General features: G+C 37.5%; 1 long non-coding RNA gene across 2 annotated transcripts; it reads left to right on the forward strand.

Annotated features, from left to right (window-relative positions):
- The first annotated feature begins 1,116 nt into the window (after positions 1-1,116).
- LOC114152590 (uncharacterized) lies at positions 1,117-18,652 on the forward strand. 2 transcript variants are annotated; one of them, XR_003597168.1, is made up of 6 exons: positions 1,117-1,961; positions 3,084-3,223; positions 4,458-4,526; positions 4,670-4,887; positions 12,636-12,711; positions 18,529-18,652. It is a non-coding gene; the product is annotated as an uncharacterized LOC114152590 (long non-coding RNA). The 2 variants fall into 2 exon arrangements; XR_003597165.1 differs by having other exon boundaries at positions 4,510-4,526.
- The last annotated feature ends 563 nt before the right edge of the window (positions 18,653-19,215 follow it).

A 19,215-nucleotide genomic window follows, 5' to 3' on the forward strand; every position in this document is an offset into this window, starting at 1 on the left:
CTGTCCAGCCTTGGTCTTAAAATCATGTATCTAAAATATAAAAACACATTTTGCCTGTAAATTTTTACTCAGGTCTCCTGAAGTGGCAGTTTAACTAAATGTTTTTTAAAATTTGTATATTTGCAGCTTTTAATCTTTATAAAATTTTATTATATTTTGAGGTCGAAAGAAAATTTTTTACAATATGCCAATATTTTTATCCTATTAATCGATTGGTAAAATAATCATTAGTTGCAGCACTAGATGCCTGGATAGTTTGGGTTTGATTCATTTACTTGAATCATTCCAGCTGCTCATTCAGGGGAAAAGAGGTGTAAAACTACCAGGTAATAATGCTGAGATCCAGGTTGGTTGCAGTTTGCAATGTCACCACTTGATGTCGCCAAACGTCACAGCCAACCGTTGGCGCGCTCAGGAAAAAACTAGGTTAATTTCCTGAGACCTTTATCACTGATCGCTTTTAATGTATTTTTTTTTAAACATTTTGGTTTCAGTTTTATCTTTGTATGTACATTCTTTCGTGATAAGCAAATTTTTTATATTATAATTAAATTCTTTATTCCTTAATATTCAGTTGTAAATGTTTTTCACTCTAAAAAGCAGCCTCATTCCTCTGGTTTCTCATTCCAGTTTTATAGGCTGGCAACGTTTTCTTTTCAGATGTTTCTGATGGCACACCAGACAAGAAAACAACATCCATCATTTCAAATGAATAGAAACGTTTTTTTATTCAGCTATGGTAAAGAAAAATTTATGCAATCTGATGCATTTTTTTCTTCTTTCACTGAACTTACTCGGTTGATAGTATCCAGACATTTTACTCACATAAGAGTAATGCTTCACATTAAAATTACTCAAGGAAAAAGTACAACATGAATAAATTGTGACAAAATGTAATATTGTAGAGGGGGGGGGGGACTACAAGCCACGAAGAAGACTACTTCCTGTTGTCTTCTTGGTGGTTTTCGCCAGTAGTATGTTGATCACGTGACTTGTGTGATGGGGGCGGGGGAGTGTTTCCATTACATTTTAGCTAAACACATCTATTTCCACAGGGCTGAAAAACCACCTCATCCCAGTGCAACAACTTTTTATCGAAAAATTAGAGTTTTTTCCCCCCAAAATTGTCTGTGCTTCCATTAAGAGAATTTATTTTTCATAATTTCAATTTGCGCAATTCTGCAGCCACTGCCATTACGGTAAAAGCGGGAAGTTGGACTGTTGCTCTGGTTTTAAAGCCGTCGGGTTGTTTCCAACCAAACTAAGCAGAAATCCATTTAGAAGAAGATTTGCTCTGATTCTGTCTGTTGCTGATTGATTATGAATAAATTATCAAGATTACCCGGAAACAAACCACTAAACAACCCGTTAGCTAAATTTAAGCTAATGTTAATGCTAACTAGCCTCCAGGCGGGTTAGCTAAATTTAAGCTAATGTTAATGCTAACTAGCCTCCAGGTGGGTTAGCTAAATTTAAGCTAATGCTAACTAGCCTCCAGGCGGGTTCGGAGCTCTGACTGAGGTCAGCGGGTTAGTGGCAGCTGAGCCCGTCCAGATTCTGTCCGAATTCCTTTAACGTGACATAATGCTGAACTCTGGACTCAAAAGAAGCTTCATCTGGATCTCCAATCCTGCCAAACGACTGAGAGCAGCGGTGAAGTAGCACTTGAGGACCTCGACCACACACCCTGCCCTCTGTCGGGAAACCTCCAAAAGCCGCTTTTCTTGCGCCTCTTCCACCATTTTCAGGTTTTTTCCCCCCCTAATCTCCTGATCAAATGTGCCAAACGCTCCCCAAAGGATCCAAAAGGATGAAAATCAGCGAAGAGAATGGCGTCATTAGGAGGCCTTTGGTTTGCAGAGGAGCCGCATTGTTTGAGCTGCTGAACGTTTGAGAAGATGAACGGAATTCCAGCGACGAGACATGAGCTTCAAGTGCTGTTATAAAAGATTAATGCAAAGGTTTGGAAGCACACACACGGCAGTTACCGTTTATTCTGAAAAGAATCTCATTTTGGGATCAGATTCATGCGTCTGTTGTTGGCAGAACTGAATGAGGCGAAAGGATTTCTGTGTTTCTGTCTGCAGATTTTGGATCAGCAAAGACAGAAACGTACTAGAATCAGACTAAAACGCAACAGTGTTGCAGTCAAATCAGCTGGGAAATTAACAAAAATAATAAGCAAGTTAAAAACAAAACAAGTTCGGGATGATAAAACTTAAGACACTGAAAATAAAAATAAGACAGTAAAACAATCTAAATAATGACATAAGAAAGCAAAATCTGACTATTAGACTGAGAGGAAAATATATAAAATATGAAAAGAAGTTTAAGAATTGGGAAACAGTTCAATGTTAAGAAAGGCAAAAAAAAATAAAAAAAAATAAAGATACCATTAGATGAATGTGACAAAATAAAAGCAAACTAAATGTCAAATAATAGATTTTGATGCTGGTTAAATGTCACATTACATTTGATGGTTTTTGAAACAGCTCATTTTCCAGACACCGAAATGCATTAACTACATGCAAAAAACAATCAAATGTTATTTATTTTTTTGAGTGCTTGGATGCTTTCAGAAGCAGTCGACCTGCAAAGGGAAGTAAAAACATGCAAAAAGTGACTTTCCTCTTTAAAATGTAGGGAGTGATCGTAAAAAGTAATCAGAAAAATGAATACTCAAGTAAAATACAGAAACATGGAAACTCTACTAGCTAAAATTGGGTTGCTAGGCAATGGGCTGGGCTTCACTTGGGTTGCTAGGCGACAGGCCGTGCCTGCTGATTTGTGACATTGCATTCCAAAGGTTTAGACACCAAAAACATGAACTTATTGACATAAAAAAAAACCCTGGGTGTTTTCTTTTTTTTACTGGTTTGGCTGTTTTTGAGTTGAGACCCAAACGGACAAACAAAAACATAAAAAATATGAATTTTGGACAATAGTTCCCCTTAAACTGACTGGTTAGAGCCGTTGGTGCATTTAATAAGTTTGCTTTATGTTGTTTATGCATATTGTACCATCTTTGAGTGTGTGGCCGCCTCCCGCTCATTATTTATTCTCCGTCTCTGTTTGATTGGCAGTCGGCCGGCCCTCCTGGCTGGGAGCTGCGGCCGACTGACCAGTGCCATATGGACTCCTTTATGCACGCACGCTGACCAGGACACACACTGGTGGCTCCAGGACAGCACTCTTTAACCCGTTTAACACGCTGCGACAAAAGGTTTGGACCCCCATGTATGCAGCGTGGAATTTAACCAGCTCTCTGCGTCACACTGGGGCTTCGATTGTCTGAAAACAGAAATGTGATTTAACTTTTCCTCCCTGCTAGCCTGGAGTTCATGTGAAGATCATGAAAGAAATCATAAAAGCCCAACAGGAAGGCATAAATATGAGTTTTAATGTCATAATTATTAGATATAAAGTTATAATTTTGACTTTCAAATTCTCAGTTATGAGATTCAGTCACAATTTTGAGATACAAAATTATAATTTCCACTTTCAGAGTCATAATTTTGACTTTCAAGATCATAACTAAGAGATGATAATTTATAATTTTGATTTTAAAAGTTACAGTTATGAGTTTCGGTCATAGTAATGACATAAAAAGTCATAATTTTGACATACAAAGTTATAATTTGTACTTTCAGTCATAATTGTGAGCTGTAATGTACTTTTGGACTCATAATTATGGGATTCAGTTATGATGATATCAAGTCATAGTTTCGACTTTCAAAGTCACAAATAAGAGATTTTGTCACAATTAGGGGATAATTAAGTATCTCATAATCGTGACTTTGAGATTCAAAGTCATGATTATGAGACTGTAGAAAATCTGTGACTTTTCTTTCTCATAATTATGACTTTAAAACTCTTAATTATGTCTTCCTGTGGTTTTTTTTTCTTTCATGGCGGAAATGTGCTCCATAAATTCACTCACATTTTTATATTTAACCTAAACTTAACTTTGTGCAATAAAGTTGATTTATCGTAACAGAGCAAGCAACAATGACACTGGAGCCAAGTTGAGTCAGCAAATGTTTTTTTGACAGTGCAGGAATCTTATTCAGTGTGTAATGGAGAACGTTGTCTTGATTTTACCAACCAAAGACTTTTTTTTCCTTCTGCTGTTCAGCCATGATAAGTTTCTGCATCAGTTTCAGCTTTCTGTCAGAGTTTTATATTTTTTTATCAGCTTATTAGCAGCATGAACGAATGAAAATAAAAACGTTTCAGCACAGAAACCTGAATACAATCAGGAGGATCAGAGAAAAGCTTTAATAAAGTTCCAGAAAGTACTTCAGTTTTCAGATTTTTCTGCGAGTTTAGATTAAAAACCATAAACCAATTTTGATTCTCATCAAAGTGCCACATTTCTTGAAAACAAAACTTTCTGCTTTAGATGCATCAGAGATGCCACAGCTGACATTGTGTTTTTTTTCTGTCTTTTCTCTGAGATGTGCACCGTCCTTCCTCCTTCCTTCCTCCTCCTCCTCCCTCTCTGCCCAGCTGAATACCCACTAATGGTAATTAGATCATAATGACCTCGCAGCATCCATATAAAACCTGATTATCCACGCCACCGTCTGCCTAATGAGCTGAAAAACTGCTGTGTGAGTGTGTGTCAGTGTGTGTGTGAAATGTCTGTATTTTGCTCCTTTCGTCACAGCTCTGTGTGGCATCTCAACACTCACACCGACCCTGGAAACAGAAACCAGGAGCTGCAGGACGAGGGACCGGGACAGAGCGTCGAAACGTCCTGATTGTCCTAAAAGAGACCAAACAAAATGAAGGCAACAAAATCCAACTGATTTAACCACACTGCAAAAACACACAGCTTTACCAAGTAGCACCAGATTGTGGCTGTGGTAACAAAACAATCGAACTGTGAGTATTGTTCTCGAACTTTTACAAAGCAAACTAGCCAAGTCCTTAAAATATTACAATTAAATGTTAAACAATTTAAAATCTTTTAATTTATGTATGCTGGAACCATTAAATCAAATTTAGCAGCATTGATAATTCCAATAAACAAATGTTACATTTATGTATCTGTATTAAAATAGTAGCATTTATTGGCCCCTGAAGCCCTGGGGGCCCTTATGGAGCTGCTGACTTAATTTGGATTAAACAGAAGTGCAAATAACTGATATTCATTCTAATTGTATTTTTGATCAGTTGTTTCTAAGACTAGTTGTGGGTTTAAATAGTGTTTCACTGGCGATGTTTTCCCGTAACATAAAATAACCCAGTAATATTTTTACATTTCCTGTCAAGTTAACACAGGGGTGTGAAACTCCAGACCTCCAGGGCCGCAGTCCTGCAGTTTTTAGATGTGCCACAGGTACAAAACACTGGAATGAAATGGTTTAATTACCTCCTCCTTGTGTAGACCAGTTCTCCAGAACCTTAATGACCTAATTATTCTGTTCAGGTGGTGCAGCAGAGGCACATCTAAACGTTGCAGGGCAGCGGCCCTCGAGGACTGGAGTTTGATACCCCTGACTTAACATCTTTTAATACAAAAACACGCTGCTGGACCGCCTCGGCGCCCCGACCACCGGGCTTAGAAACCCTGTACTAAAATATTTCCACCAAATACTTGGAAAGATTTTATGTTTTTGCAGTGTTGTTGTTCAGTTTTGAAATTAAAATACTGTATTTTCAGAAATATTTTTTGTGCTACTTGAAAACTAAAGTGAGTCTTGGATGAAATGACGGCAGATCTCGGCCCATTTGAGTTTGACACGTTTGAGCGTTGCGTACCTGCTCCCTGCTCTGAAGCTGATTTAGCTTTAATTCTCTGTGGAAACGCACTTCCACCTCCTGACTCCTCCTCCTCCCCTCTGCGATAAAGAACTGCCTGTCCTGGCCTCGTGAATCTGTTCAGTGTGTGAATGATAGACTAACCCTTTTTTGAATGATAGACTCCCAGGGGTCACACTGCAGCCCCGAGGGCCCATTGTTGCTGCCCCTCTGCAGCCCCTCTCAGCTGCACTTGACGGCGCTTTGCTGCGATGTGTGTTTGCTCTCAGGTAGAAAAGCAGCCGATCGCTCGTTGCCCTCCACTTCGCCTCACTGCTTCTTTTATAGCGGCTCAAATTGGGCCTCAAAAGAGGCTGGATACTCAAACCCAACGGCAACAAACTCCCACTAGATGTGGGATGAGAGCAAAAATATTTGCAAATTCAAGCAGAAACTTTACCGCTTGAAATAAAAGCACCTGAAGAAAAAACGTCAATTTATTTGTAGAGAGAACATTTTTAGATCAAGAAAAAAAACTAAACCAGAAAAATTTTAAATAAAAAAAATGGGGAAATCTAAATGCTTTTAAAATAAGTAAAAAAAAAAAAAAGCTTAAGAATAAATAAATGTTTCAGAAAACATGTTGCTAAAAAGAAAAAATAAAATCTCAAGAGCATTTCTAGCACATAAACAGCAACAAAAATGCAAAAAAGTAACATTTTGTCACGTCAAACAAATTAAAAATAACATTTCAAAACACAAATAAGTGAAAAAGACGGAAAACCTCAATATTTTACAAAAATACACAAAAAGCACAATAAAAAACTGAGCCATGCAGATCAAATAAAATCAAGAGACAATATTTAGAAATATATATTTTAGAAGAGAAATAAAAAATTAATGTGGAAAACTATAAAACAGAACAACTAATAAAGATAATTTAAAAATGGTCAGAAAATAAAAACAGAAAAAATATTGTTGAAAATCGAAACCATAAAATAAGGAATAGAAAAAAACTATAAACAAAATAAAATGGAAAAATATTTTTGCTTCGTTCTTTTAGAAATTAATACCAAAATAACAACAAACAAGAGAAAAACAGGAATAAAACATTTTAATGCAACCAAAAAACAAACAAACCCAACAGCAACTATTAAATGTAATTTTATTTAACATTTTGGCTGTAATATTTAATTTCTGTTGCCCGAATGTAATTCTCTGCATTCATTAATGACATTTCCTCTTTTTTTCTCGGTTTTCTTCCTTAGGAGGCAAAAATGAAGACAAATCCAATCTGAACTTGTTCATATCATCATTTACTCTTTTTTTTGTAAAAATATTTTAATTAGAGCCAATCAAACAAATTACTATATAAAATTCTTATTTTACATATACATTTATTGATACACTTAATATAATACCGACAAAATAGTGCATAAAATACAGTTTCAGCCTTTTTTTGTTGCTTTTACTCTTAAATCATTTTATTTTACTTTCTCATAGGTCATTTTGTGTAAATTTTTTAAAATCTTTCCTATCTATATCAGTTATTTTCTCCCTAACAGTCCTGCACAGACAAAATGCAAAATAAAACCTATTTTTTTTAGCACCGTTGTCAAGCCAATCTAATTTTCTAAAGGACATTAAGTTCCTGCAGCAAAGCAACAGTTTGAAAAAGGCTGACCCCTCTCAGCGGAGCTTTAACCAGGAGTTAATTATCCTTTTTATTCTCCATGAATGAGTTAATTGATTAATGAGGACTGTTAATGGATTTATCTGTAAACAGCCTCTCTGCGGCTCCGCGGTTTTCCAGCTCTGCGCTGCAACTCGGAGACGAGAGCCTCGTTCAGATCCTTCTGTTCGCTTTAATTAAAAACTCAAGATTCGGCCTCTCAGAGGGATCGGCCTTCGCAGCTCCTCTGTGCTTCGGGTCTCCCACAGTAACACCCATTAAATACGACGAGGAAGAAAGACGGCACAGTAATTTAAATCCCCTCCTCCTCTGCCACTTTACATCATCGGGTTTGAGCTGCGAGCGGGACGCAGACGCCGATGGAGGAGAAAGAGGCGGATGAATGTGGAGCTTCAAAGCTCGGCGGCCCTTCAGGGAATAATCAGCCGGCTCAGGGCGGCTTAGCGCGGCTAACAACGCTTTCTACAAAAACCTTCATCAAACCAGAGGCGAGAGCAGAAAGTACAGAGATGGAGACGTGGGTTTGAATCTTCCGCCTTCATTCAGCTTTGAAAGAAGCGGCTTCGCCATTTGAGGCTTATGTTCAATTTACCACAGAGTTGCACAAATTGAAATTATGAAGATATTATATATTTGTTTAATGAAAAGACAGCAAAAAAACTAATGTTCTAAGATTAAAAAATGGTTTTTCAGCCATAGTATCACAGGAGTCACATTATCAACAGCTGGATGTTACTACTGGTGAAAACAACAAAGAAAACAGGAAGTGGTAGTGGGATGGGTTTTGTTTTGTGCAGTTGTGTGTAATGTTGAACATGTTGAATCCATTGGTTTTCTGTAAAATGGCCGTCTACAACTTCCCCAAAATGCTCAATACAAGGCAAGGCTCCTTCCCTGATTGGCTGATAGATAATTAGCATTAGCTAATGGCTAATTGGCTGAATTATGAAGGATCTCATGTAACTGTTTACATCCTTTGTTGCTGTGGTTTTTAATGAGTGATAGTGTGAGCAAGCTTATTGAAGTGTGATTTTAATAAAACGTCTTATTTTACGGAAACACCACAGTTGCGTAAATGGTTTTTTTATTAACGTTATCATTTGCGCACATTTGTAATTGAAAAACACAATTTTGCAATTGCATTGTTTAAATAAATGCAATTAAAGTCACACATGAATAAGTTTGTTTACATTAGAAGTCATTAAAAACACAATCATCTTACCACTTCCTGTCATGTTCTTCGTCTTTTCTGACAGTAGTAACATCCGGTTGTTGATCACGTGACTCATGTGATGCGGACAAAGCGTTTCCATTGCAGTTTCGCAAAATACACAAATTTTGATTCAGCCAGAAAACTGCCTCATCCTAGCACAATACTGTTTAGCTAAAAACGCTAAATAAATACCCCCATCGAAGGGGCAGTATTATGTATTTTGAAGGCAAAAAGTGCCATTTTATTGGGCAACCAAGTAACTGTTACCTTCTGTTGTTATAAAAATGTATATGACTTAAAAGAAATTTGACTTCATAACTCAACACCTTGAAATTGGGCCGCAGTTTCTTTAAGAAGCTCCTGCTCTCTCTGAAACTCTGCCTTCATGAAGTCATCACAACACGGCTCCTCTATTAACCCGTCAACATTTTATCAGTGTTGCTTTGAGAAGTAGCTCCTATAATGAGCTCAGCTGATGTGCAGTTCCACCAGGTGTTTGCTAATTGCTGCTGGCTAGTCTGAAGGAGCTGAGTGGGGGAGGGTGGAAACATTTATCTATCATTTTAAAGATATTAATAAAGGGTCATCGGAGGTCAACCAACCAGCCCACAACAAAAACTGGTGTCAATCAGTTGCTCTTCATTTGTGCCGCTTTAATTTGTAAGATTTAAAAAGGAAAATCTGAGTTTAACTTAATCTTATTATATTTTCTCTGATTTTTTTATCACTCCTGAATAAAACAAAATGTTTTACTGCCAATAAACTGAAGGGATGAGATGCGTCACACCTGTTCTGGTATTTTTACTTTTACATTTACCAAAAAGTTCATACTTTGAATAAAAAGTCACATGACCAGTCTAAACATGAAATTCTAAGTAAAAGAAGTTTTCCCAGCACTTCTGTGCTACATGTTGATTCCAGTTTTAGGTTCCAGAGAGGAAAACCTCTGCTGAAGGAACACCGACAGATGGCCTTTCTTGATTAACAGCTCACAATGTGGCTAATGAAACTTTTAACATGTCGTTAAATGTTTAACAAAACTCACTTGACATCGCTGGGTTTAGGCTCTCCGGGGAAAATGGGGATAAGGATGCTAAAGACGCTGCTGGTCACGTACGATTGCTTTCCCTCGTTTTCTGTTGTTTTCATGAGAAAAGCAGCAATTACAAGAACACAAAAAGAACCTGAATGGAGGGAGAAACGGCGCTTAAATAAATGATGTGAGTGATAATCTGGGGAGAAAGCAGCTCTATTGGACATATGGCCGAGTGCCGCGGGATGGAGGGTTTTTCATGGTCTTCACTCTATTTCGAGGATTAGAGATGCAGGGAGGCCGACACACACACACACACACACACACACACACATCGAGGTGGATAAAACATTTTTTACATTTTACTTTAAAGACTAACCTGAAATATGTATGTGACGATGAAAACGTTGAGTCCAATTAAAGTTTAGTTCATTTTAATTTATTTAAATAGCACTAATTAAAGTTGCAGCATGTAACTTTTATAAACGAATATGATTTAAAACGTATTTGTTAAACTATCACTATGCCCAGAAATAGTTTAACATGAGATAATCTGTGGGAAAAAAATCAAGCTTCTCTGCATCTGTCTGCAGAAATGCACTGCTTCATTTCTAAATCAACCAAACGGGGGCCAGGGGGAGGGTCTTAACGCTGTCAATCAGGCTCGTGTTCGCATCTATCCAGATGTCTGAGCAACACAAACTTGAAGTTGAGATCATCAGCAAACACAAGATGAAGTTGAACAAAACTAAACCTGCAACTAAAAGAAATACTGCAAAAGCTGAAAATGGACCCAAATCATGGATTTACGTCCTTCTCACCGAGGACGCTGACCTACTGCAGCAGAAATGATAAAAGCATCTCCGCCTGGCTACAGAAATTATCCGCATCCTTCAAAATTTTTAATTCCACGGTGTTGAGGAACTCCTGAAGATCTCATCTAGACCCTCCAAAGACTTTTCACACTCCCAAGTGCTTGAAAAAAACCTAATCAAACTGTTTTTTGGCAGCAAGTAAATGTTTTTTGTTGGTGTTTGGAAAAGTAGCATTTTAAAAGACCTCCAGAATGTAACGCCAAAATTCAGCAGGCACCTCCCGTTACCTAGCAACCCCAGCAGCATTCTATCGTTACCTAGCAACCTAAACGGAGCTCCAGCGTGTTTAATCAGCTGGTTGTACCGTTGTATGCGCTGTACAATGGCTGTTGGAAAAGACAAGTGTTGTTGTTGACTTACCATCCAGAAACCATTTGCTGCACTCTTGTTGGTTGCGCAGGAGGCTCCACTTCTGCTTTTCAAAGGTATGCGTTTGTATCATTGCCATCTGTATGCAGCCATTTTCACATGCAAGTGTAAATGTTGCGCAGCCAGAAGCAGCTTATTTGGATTTAAAGTGACAAGACGCTCTAAAACAGCTCAAAGATGGGCAGAACTAACCAGAGTAAAATCTGATTATCTAAGAATGACTTTGTGCAAAAAAATGTAATAAATATCCAACCTGTTCAATGAAGCATAATAGGTCACCTTTAATAATGACCCATCACCTGGCAGCAGTAGATGATTAAAAATGTATTCTGAAGAGCGAGTTTGTGGGACATCATGTCATTATGCGATTAATAATGTCTAACCTGTAACAAACAGGTTGGACATTATTGTCTATGCAGTGTGGGCAGAGCAGTGGCTGCTAATCCACAGCATCTAAACCAGTAAATGTTTGAAATGAAACTTGAAGAATCTGCAGATTTATTTGCTTCTGTTCGTCTGTCGGTGGAGAGACGTTTCTGGAATCGGTGTGATAACAACAAACAGGTGGAAGGTCAGAAATAAAAACCCTGAGGTTGGACTTTGATGAGCGGTGGAGCGAAGAAGCACCTGGACCTGGGAGGGAGGCAGGGATTTCCACATTAGCTTCCCCTCTTTCTCCGGACGGACCCCCATGAAATCACCCCTTAAGTAAAGGATCACTCACCATGAGCGTGCGGCCATGCTGGTAAAGCCCATGGTAAATCGAAACCATTACTGTCTGGTGCTGAAAAGGCAGAACTAAAGACCGTCCTGTGTCCCACCACTCGCTGTTGGCTTTCTAATACGACAGCTGTGTGTGTGTGTGTGTGTGGGCGTGTCCAAGTGTGTGTTCACACTGCGACAGTGTGGACCTCCTTCCATTAAAAATATAAAACTTTAAAGTGAAGAAAAGGAATCAGATAAAGTAAAATAAATGCAACCTCTGAGGAAAATCTTTGCGAAGACACATTTCCTTGCAGGTTAAGGTCAAATATTAGACTTTTATCTTGAAGGGAAGAAATTGTATCAGTGACAAACATTTAAACTCTGTAGTTGATTTAAAAATGAATGAAACATGTTTAGGAACTACATGATGAATGGAATGGAAAATACTTTATTGATTCCTAAGTGGAAACTTGTTATATGCTGTCAGCTACTCCATTGAAAGTGTCAAATATTAGTAAATACAAATATAACCATGAGAAATATAAAGTTTATGTATATATACGTATATATATATTCTGAGTGATTTAAATTTAAATATGTCTAAATAAAAAATAAATATTTTTTATGTATTTTATGTATTTAAATATTATTAAATACATAAATAAATAAAATATCAGTAATGCACATTAATCCATAAATAAATCTGTAAATAAGTGAGCCCAGAGATCACTGCTTAATATGTTCTTTTGTCAAAGTTTGAGCAGAGAAACAAATAAAAAGGAAGAACTGTCCCAAACAAGTTCTCTTTTAATATACAGAATTTTAATTGTAAAAAAAAACTTAATTAGGTTTTACAGTGCAGTTAAGTTACTCAAAATTGTGTAAAGTTAACAGCTTGCACTTACTAACATTTTAAGTTTTTAAAATTTGATTTTTTTTTTATTTCTGAGACAATGAGTTTGCATAATTTTTTAAGTAAAGTCTACTTATTCTGTTTTACAGTGCGGTTGCTGACCAGCATCATACCTGCTGGGAAAGGCCATGGTAACTGGAGGAGCTGCAGAGATTCACAACTCAGGTGGGAGAATCTGCATAAAGATTTCAGAGTAAACCCAAAACCAGAACTACAATGTAATATTTTAAATCAGAGAATATCCATTTGATACAATGGCCTAATCAAAGCTCAGACCTAAATCCAGCTGAAAATCTGTGTTAGAATTTGAAAATTGCTGTTCACAGTTGAACTTTATTTAATCTGGCTGAGATTAAGGTATTTTGCAAGAGAGAATGTGCAAACAAAAAAATAATTTATGGTGATTCAAGTCAGTTTTTTAGTGAAAGATGCTTAAGTTAAAATTTATTTGTTTGGCCAATTTCAGCAACATGTTCCGGGTTAGTGTTGATTTATGCCACTCTTTTTCAGTGTTTTGTCTTTTTTTGTCATATTTTTGCACCACTGACATCAAATCCCAATAAAAACCAGAGAGCAGCGAAAAATTATAATCAAGTAAGTTTAGCACGACCTTACTCAAGAGAAAGTAAAAACATATTTGGTAAAAAGTCTACTAAAGAACTGAGTAACTGATCAAATTATCATTTAATATTTAAAAATTACATCATCAGACAGACCAAAATATAAAGTTAAGTGGAATTTTTGGTATTTTATGGACAAAATTCATCTGAGTAGCAGAAAAATAGCAAAATCAGGCTAAAAATATGTTTTAAATTCAGTTTTTTTCAAGAAAAAACTTATGAAATTTTAACAAAAGCTGCAGGTGTGTGTCTGTGTCTGGCAAACTTTTGGTTAAAACATGTTTGTTTTTAATTCAGTGGGCAGAAAATCCAGACATTTTACTCAATAGTAAAAAATACTTCATAGTAAAGTACCTTTTTACGCGTATTTTTACTGAAGTAAAAATAAAAAGAGCAGCAGAGTAAAAATACTCCTAAAAGTTCTTTTTTTCAAAAAAGTTACTCAAATAAATGTAATTGAGTAAATTACTAGCTGACTCTGATAAAAACCCATTAAAGTTTTGTGGCTTTGACCCGTTTTTAGCACCTGGCTCTGTTTTATTCTCTCCTTCATGTCTTCACCAACAAACTGAGGCCTTTCTCCCGCCCTCTGCCCTCCTGTCCGGTCTCTCCGGCCCAGCCATGTATGACAGATATGGTTGATTGTGAGCAGATCATTGAGGTGAATGGATTCAGTGGAACCTCCTATTCAGTTCATAGTCGGAGCTTTCAAAGGAGCCCTGATATGGAAAAAATTGGGAAATCCTCCTGGCTGCTCCTTTATACTGCAGGCTGTGTGTGAGCTGCTGACTTTAGTCCATCTGAAATGATCAAGTAAAGCTGAAGTAGGAAGTAGCATGAATGTCCCTCCTGGTGGGCACCATGACCGTAATCTGTTGGGTCCATGCACGCTCGCTGGGGGTTCAAACATCTGAAAACAGGAAATGAAAATGTCCTTTTGACTCTTTCTTCAGTGATAATGAAGTTTGTAGCATCAGTGCTGATTTTCTCCGAAGACTGTCGGCCTCCTTGTAATATGAAAAGTGTTCAGTTTTCTATGAATGGAGATTTAAATGAGTCATTGGAGAGATTTGAATATCGTCTGTAAAGTTCTGCCCTCAGCTGTCAGTGTTGGAAACTGTCACAGTGGGACTCCATGTCGACTTTATGTTTGGTACTTTCAGACATGATGTCAGGAGGATCTTGACATGTTGTTGTTTACATCTGGGAATTTCTACGCTGGAGGGTAGAAAAAGACGATTCTTTTACTTGCCATCCATAGCCACACTGAAAACCGGAGATGCAGTAATAATCCAGGTATTATTACCGCAGTATTAATACCTGGAGACCATACGTGCTGGAACTCAGCCTGGGTTACTAGGTAACGGGCAGAGTTCCACTGGGGTTACTAGGTAACGGGCAGAGTTCCACTGGGGTTACTAGGTAACGGGCAGAGTTCCGCTGGGGTTGCTGGGTAACGGGCAGAGTTCCGCTGGGGTTGCTGGGTAACAGGCAGAGTTCCGCTGGGGTTACTAGGTAACGGGCAGAGTTCCACTGGGGTTACTAGGTAACGGGCAGAGTTCCACTGGGGTTACTAGGTAACGGGCAGAGTTCCACTGGGGTTACTAGGTAACGGGCAGAGTTCCGCTGGGGTTGTTGCTAGGTAACAACGCAGTGCCCGTCGAACGCAACAGGAGGTTTTTGAAACGGCTCATTTTCCAGACACCAAAAAACATTAACTTATTGCCAAAAAACGTTTTGGTGAGTTTTTTTAAAGCACTTTAGCTGTTTTTAGAAGCAGTAAAAACTAAAATGGAAGAATAAAAACGTGCAAACTGTGAATTTTTTATATTAAATCCCCTTTAAAATATAGAAGATAGCCATAAAAAGTACAGATGCGTGATCTATGTCTGTGAGGTTTGAATAAAATGAGAAATATTACGTAAAAGGTTTACCAAACTGGGTATTGGCCCCAACATTAAAAGCAGACATTATTACACCAGATTTAATTGAGTTTATGTCCCGTCCACGTGAATCGGCCTGCTCTACACCGAATCACAGGAGTCAAACGGCTCTCGGACAGTTGAATTTCCCTCGTTCTCGTTTCTTCATCCTCCTGAGAACGGTGACAGAAGCAGATGCCGGCGATCTGACGGATAGATTTCTGTTTCCCACAGCGGAGCTCCTACCTGTCAGACTATATGAGCACCAGATCCCTGGCTGGGTTGGATCTGACTGGATTAGCTGTTTCCTGCCCAGACACAATAGAGTACAGCAGGAACCCAGATCAAACCCCACACACGCAGCTACATGTGCAAGGCCGTGCATATCATAACATGTGCATGTGCGCATTGGTGTGTGCGCACATCGGGAGCAAAGAGCTGGGCTAAGGGGCCGAAAGCCAACAAAGAACAAGGAGAGGGAAGCAGCAGGAAGCTGACTAGTCACTTTATCCGCCTCGCGCTCTCCGTGCTCGTGCAGACAGCGGGATCAAGAGGCAGAGATGAAGTTAAAATCAAAGGTTGCAGCTTGGGTTTAATCCAGAGCGAGAGAGGGAAGGGGGAGAGGGCAGGAGGTCGGTTCAGGTTTAAAGAGAAGCAAAATAAGAGAAGCGATAATTTTCAGTACTTAGATTAGATAGTCTGTCTCCTTTCAAGTCCTTGCATTTCAGACGGACAAAATGCCATCTTAAGACTTTTTTAAAGTATCAAATTAACAAATGTATCAAGTGGAGGCACATCAATTCATCAGTTATTTTTTCATCTAACAGATCTCTGCACACTGCAAAAACTCAAATTCTTACCAAGTATTTTGGGTCAGGTTTCTACTGCAAATACCTTATTACACTTAAAATGAGACAAAACTAATACGTAACCTTTTGTCAAATATATAGCAGCTTGTTTTAAGTCAATAATTCCTTAATATTGATGAAAAAGCGCTAGTTCCTCTGGCAGATAATTTTTTCCACAAGTACAATAGTCTGCCAGTGAACTTTTTCATCAATGTTAATGAATCATATACTTAAAACAAGCTCATTTATCATGACGAAAGGTTACATTTTAGTTTTGTCTTGTTTTAAATAGTTACTTTAAATTGTAGAGTAACTGAAAAGTTACTTGTAAGTTAGTTAAGATATTTGCGATGGAAACCAGACCAAAAAATCTTGGTAAGATTTTTGGAACCTTCTCAAGGCCAAACTGACCAACTTTCACTGTAAATGTCGAGTTGCCTTGAGATCCAGACTGTTTGCTGAAGAAAATGGGGTTGGAACAATTAATCGTGATTAATTGATTAATTAAATAATTGTCAGCTAGTTCAATAATCAAATAATTGTTAACATGCAGACTCTAAAACACGACATTTCTGAAAGAACATTCTCAGAGGTTTTAGCTAAACCTGATTCAAATTCTCTAAAAAATTTAATATATATATTAATCACCTTTTATGGTCCAATTGTTAATCAGTTAATCCAAAAACTACAGTGACTTGATGTCAAGCAGAAAGGGCTGAGCTTTTCACATGTTGATGTTACAAGTTTTTATTTAACTGCAGATGCATCTTTTGCTACGAAGGATCAAACATTCAATAAATGAATGCTGTTGTTGCATCTTAGTCTATAAAATTATTATTTTCTTATTTCAAACATGAATTTAGTTATTTGCATTTTTTCATGTATTTCTAATATTGTATAGAAAAGGCTTCAGTGCTTAAAGGAAAAATCTGCAGAATGTGTCTGTTTTTTAATCCAGTTAATCATCATAATAATCAATAGAATAATCAATTACTGAAATAACTGTTAGTTGCAGCAATAGAAGAAAACCTGGATCACTCTTTGCTTTGTGGATAGACTCATCTTTATCCTAATAAATAATCTTTTTTATTTTTGGGCTGGTTTTTAGTGCTAATGTCTTGGTACATTTGAAAAAAGACAAATTTAACTTATAAGTAACGTTTTCATTCAGATATTGAATCTTGTTTAAAGTCAATAATTCCTTAATATTGATGAAACAGTTCTAGTTTCACTGGCAGATTATTCCACTTCCAACGTGGGAAATATTCTGCCAGTACAACTAGCACTTTTTCATCAATATTAAGATATTATTTACTTAAAACCAGCTCCTGTCTTGCTGAAAAGTGACTTGAAAAATATCTTGTTATGAGTGAATTTATCTACAGATGGAACAAAAGCTTTTAGATTTTTCCCTCGTCTTGAATTAAATGGCTAAACTGGCTCACCACTCGCCAGGGAAAACATTTTCCAACTTCTTTATTATTTGCTATCATTTTTAACAATACTGAAAAAATCAAAGTAATATAAATAAAATAGTGATGGGACTTGATTAAACTTAATGAAGTTAATTGCAGGGTATGTGATTAATTAATCAATTTAATCGTCAAGGTAAGCAAAATGTTAAATTCAAAAACTCTGTGCTGCTAAAATATTGAATAAAAATATATATATTGTTTTTAATCTGATATTTTGGTTCTTCAACCATCAGATTTGTGCAAAGTTCTGCTCTGTCCACTCAGGAACCTCTGATTATTTGTGGATCTTTATAAATGTGGGTTGTCAGCGTTGGGGACGTCTGTGCTGGAGCTACATGTTTAACATTCAGATGCTAATTTAGGCTTGAATATCTTCACTGATAGGCTAACTCCTTTTAGCACAGCTTGAACACAGTCCAAGCTTTTTCCAGCATCAAATCAGATCGACTTGTGAAGCAGAAATTAGTCTCAAGTGGAAGAGAAACTTATTTGTCGTCCGTCGTCGTCGTTTGCGAATTGTACAATTGTGCGTCAGATTTACGGATGTACCAGAAACTCGTGAATACAAAAGTTCCGCCCATAATCCTTGTTTATACAAAAAAATAATAATAATAAAAAATGCGATTGATTGCCTTAAAAACTATTGTAACTAATTAATCGAAATAAACACGTTAAAGTCCTGTTGGTTTTAAGACTTACATACATTTAAGACACTTTTTTCTTGAGATTTGTCTATTTTCATGAGTTCTGTTTTTATGATACAAACCCTTTAAACTGCCTTGTTGCTGAAATCAAATGAACTTGACTGATTTATTTCACATTTATACGTTATGGTAAGAGAGCTAGAGGGACTTTAACGGGGGAACTGCTTGGCCATTTCACACACTACCAATATATGTGCAAAATTTTATGAGTTTTTGTTTAGGTGCCTGAAATGAAATTAATTTGACAGGAGGATAATTCAAAGTGCTTAAAATTTTGCAGGTTTGTTATGAATGCAGATTTTGAGCTTTAATCTTCAGCGTAGAACATCTGCAGGGTTCTCCTGGTTCTGACTCATTTGGGTCCTCACAGGTGGAGAGAAAGGTGCCTGATTCCAAGGTTACATGTTTTTCAGACTTTTGTTCCTCCGTTGGGGATTTGAACCCCAGACGCCTCCCATCCTAATCTCCGTCCGGTTGGTGTCTCTGACTCACTGTTTCTCTGAAGATTATCACCTCACATTAAATGTTTTGCATCTATTTAGATGTTGTTTTTTTGCTGTTTTAATATCAATTTTTAGAAGGGTTGAAAGTTTATTTCAGCCGCAGGATTTTGGGGCTGTGAAAGACTTTCTGAGTCAGAGCAGGTTTTTATTTGTTCTTTGTCTAACTGCTGCGTCACGCTGTGTGGAAATGCCATCACAGAAGTGATCTAACGTGTGGAAAAACGGCTCCAGAATCCCTCAGTCCGCTGATCCGTGTGAGAACGCTTGTCCCTCAGCGTATGCATATATAAGCCTACCAAACACTTTCAATTACAACACTGTTCCTGTTCCTTCTCTCACACACAGGCGCCCTGAAAAGGCAGAGTCCCTTTTTTCCTGTTATGCAAATAACAGCAGCGTTAAAACGATTTGAGTGAGAATTAAACGTGAATTAAATGAGGCTTGGGTCTTTTCTCTCCTTTCTGTCTGAATAGGGCAAAGTCCCGTCACCATGGGAGATCCCCACGCCGCCGCAATGCCTGTTAAGGGATTGACAAGACGAGAAGTGACATAAATACCATGGCCAGCGTTCAATCCAATTATGTGGCGTGGCCCGCC

Source organism: Xiphophorus couchianus, chromosome 2, assembly GCF_001444195.1.
Source record: "Xiphophorus couchianus chromosome 2, X_couchianus-1.0, whole genome shotgun sequence".
NCBI lineage: Eukaryota > Metazoa > Chordata > Actinopteri > Cyprinodontiformes > Poeciliidae > Xiphophorus > Xiphophorus couchianus.